We start from the raw sequence: 3702 nt of genomic DNA, 5'->3' as shown, positions 1-3702 counted from the left end.
TTGGAAAAGACCCTGATGTTGGGAAAGATTGAAGGCAAAGGAAGGGGGTGGCAGAGGATGAGATGGTTAGAGAGCGTCACCGACTTAATGCACATGAACTTGAGCAAACTCTGGGAGATAGTGAAGGACAGAGGAGCCTGGCTACTACTGCCCATGAGGTCGCAGAGTTGAACACGACTCAGTGACTAAACAGCAGCAACTAGAGACCTAGGTGAGAGCCGCCAGGTGGAGTCTGGTAAATGCACAGAGCTGTGAGGGGTAATGCCCATCGCAGTGATTCTAAGCCGTTCGATTCTGTGCTGGTTTGTTATGTAGCCAAGGTCTTCATACAGCAACTTTCCACTGAACACTGGCCCTTGGAAAAAGGGTTTTTCTCCCTTCATCTTTCTCATGAGAATCAGCTCCCACCACCCCTGCCAGTCTGAAATTCAGATGAATAATGTTCTCTGTCTCTTCCCACATACATAATAGACTGGTTCTTCTCTTCAGGTTTATAGCCTGATTGCGGGGGCAAACCTAACTTAAGAATGCTGTTTTTAATTCTTTCCAAGCATCATGATAATGAATTCAAAACTATGTGCAACCCAGGTATAGAGGAGACGCATGGTAGAGATGAGGAAGAGGCCCCTCTGGGAGGACTCCCTGAGTTTTGAAGGAGGAGCTGGGAGGGCATTTCGGAATGGGAACAGGTGCGGGTGTTAAGTAGTTGCTTCACTTGAGGGGCAGATTGAAGGGAAGCTCAGAGTGGCTGCCATGGCCACGTTTTCAGATGTGCTGCAGGTCAAAACAAAAGCTAGACCATGACAGGAATAGTCTTTCTCTGTGGAGGGGCCGAGGGGCACAGCTGGGGCTCTGGGCTGGCGCTTGTCTGTTTTTAAAAAGAGAGGAGACACATTTTATGCTCACGTAAATTATACATCAAGATCACGACAAAGTACTTGTTTTCAGGCCTGATGAAACGCCGTGGTTCCTGCCTGCGGCGTCCCCCTGAGATACAAGCTGCCATTTAAGCATCCTTAATTGGTGATGGGCTGTGAGGCAGTTTGTTGCTATTCCCGGTTCCCTGGGGAGAGTCCATGTTCCATAGCATTCGTGATTCTCTGCAATTTTATTTTTTAAGTCGAGGAGCAGATTGATCCTCTGATACGTTCCTTCTCAAGAGAAGAGACATCACAATGGACCTTAATTTAGTCAAGGACATGATCATTAATGTCACTTTTTAAGTGGTCAGACAATACAGTCCCATCAAAACATACTAGGACTTCATGGTCTGACCTAATCTTCCACTTGAGGAGAAAGATACCTCCTGGCCTTTGGGGTTAGTCAGACTGGAGTTCAGTGCTTGTTTTGTTTTCTAGCTGTGTGGTCTTGGATTAGTGCTGTGCAGTACTTGGAATGTGTCATAAATTCAATACTTGTTGGTCATTATTATTTTTGATACTATTCATTTGCAAAGCACTCAGCACAGTGAATGGGCAGCTGTTAGTTTTCTCTCTCTTTCTCTTGGGTCTCAGACCATTTGGGGAATCACAGACTCTTGGGGCTGGACTGAAGTCCAACCTTCTTCCTGAATATAAATTCTTTTTTTAAAAAAATTATTTATTTATATTTATTTTTTATTTGGCTGCACCAGGTCTTAGTTGTGGTATGTGGGATCTATAGCTGTAGCATGTGGTCTCTAGTTCCCCAACTAGGGACCAAACTCGGGCCCTCTGCATTGGGAGCTTGGAGTCTTAATTGCTGGACCACTACGGAAGTCCCTGAAGTATAAATTCTTGAATCCTTAGCATCCTTGCCAAGTAGTCTTAGAGATTCTTCTTGATTACCTAACATGATGTGCAACTCACTTCTCTTGAAGGCATCTTTCTCCTCAGGCATCTCTGATTAGGCAATCCAACCTCATCATGAACTCTTTTTTTCCTCTTTTTTTTTTTTTTTTAAACTATTCTTTAGTATTTATTTTACTTTACTATTCTTTACTATTGAGCCACCAGGGAAGCCTGAAATCTGTCTTCTTACACCTACTGTGATGAAGAATCAACCTATGTTTAGTGAGCAATAAATATTCATTGTGTAGATGGTATTAATAGAGGATAAAAAAATTTAATTGATGTTCCTTAACCTTAAGGGGAGTAAAGAATTATGCCCAAGGGAAGTAAAAGGGAATGGAAGGTAGTGTTTGACACACAAGAGAAGCCCTAGAGCTCCCAGCTCCTCAGAGGACCCAGTCTCCCAGATCCCTGAGCTTCAGGGATAAGGATAACTGTGGGAAGGAGGCAGGGGATTTAAAAAAAAATGTTATTGCCATATAGTTAATTTATAATGTTGTATTAATTTCTGCTATACAACAAGGTGATTCAGTTATACATACAGATACGTATAATTGTGTATATATACATTCTTTTGCATATTCTTTTCCATTGTGGTTTATCACTGGGTCTTTTTTTAATTAATTAATTTATTTTAATTGGAGGCTAATTAGTTTACAATATTGTAGTGGTTTTGCTATACATTGACATGAATCAGCCATGGGTGTACATGTGTCCCCCATCCTGAACCCCCCTCCCACCTTCCTCCCCATCTCATCCCTCTGGGTGATCCCAGTGCACCAGCCCTGAGCACCCTTCCTCATGCATTGAACCTGGACTGGCGATCCATTTCACATATGATAATACACATGTTTCAGTGCTATTCTCTCAAATCATTCTACCCTCGTCTTCTCCCACAGAGTCCAAAAGTCTGTTCTTTACATCTGTGTCTCTTTTGCTATCTCGCATATAGGGTCATCATTACCATCTTTCTAAATTCCATATACTGTATTGGTGTTTTTCTTTCTGACTTACTTCTCTCTGTATAATAGGCTCCAGTTTCATCAACCTCATTAGAACTGATTAAGATGCATTCTTTTTAATAGCTGAGTAATATTCCATTGTGTATATGTACCACAACTTTCTTATCCATCATCAGCTGATGGACATCTAGGTTGCTTCCACATCCTGGCTGTTGTAAACAGTGCTGCGATGAACACTGGGGTACACGTATCACAGGGTCTTGAATATAGCTGCCTGTGCTATACAGTAGGACCTTGTAGTTTATCCATCTTAGGTGTAACAGATTGCATCTTCTAATCCCAAACTCTAAGTTCTTCCCTCCCCTACCTGCCCTTGGAAACCACAAGTCAGTTCTCTATGTCTGTGAGTTTCTTTCTTTTTCACAGATTTGTTCATTTGTGTCGTCTTTTAGATTCCATATATAATGATATCATATGGTGTTTGCCTTTCAGGATCTGGCAGGATTCTTGATGGAGCTATATGTCTAGAAACTCAGGCTCCTGAGTCAGTACAGAACATTCTTAAGAAGAAAAAATATTTTCATTTATTATTTAAAAAATTCACCTGAGGATTATGACTGTGGTGCCTTAGCCTGAGAGCTCTAGAAAACAGGCCTGAAGCAGAGCTTATGGGCTGAAGCTGGACTGGCAAACTTTGGCCTGCATCACCTGGTTTGTATAATCTGTGAATGAAGAAACCTGACGACTCAGTGATTTCAAGGAGGGTTATCAAACTATGGGCCAGATGCATCCCCTTATTGGCTGTGTTATATGATCCATGAGCTAAGAATGGTTTTTCCATTTTGAATGGCTGAAAAAAGATGAAAAAAGAATTTTTTGACATGTGCATATTAACATGAAATTCAAATGTC

The sequence above is a fragment of the Cervus canadensis genome, chromosome 8 (genome assembly GCF_019320065.1).
Source record: "Cervus canadensis isolate Bull #8, Minnesota chromosome 8, ASM1932006v1, whole genome shotgun sequence".
NCBI lineage: Eukaryota > Metazoa > Chordata > Mammalia > Artiodactyla > Cervidae > Cervus > Cervus canadensis.
This window is presented reverse-complemented; position numbering follows the sequence as displayed.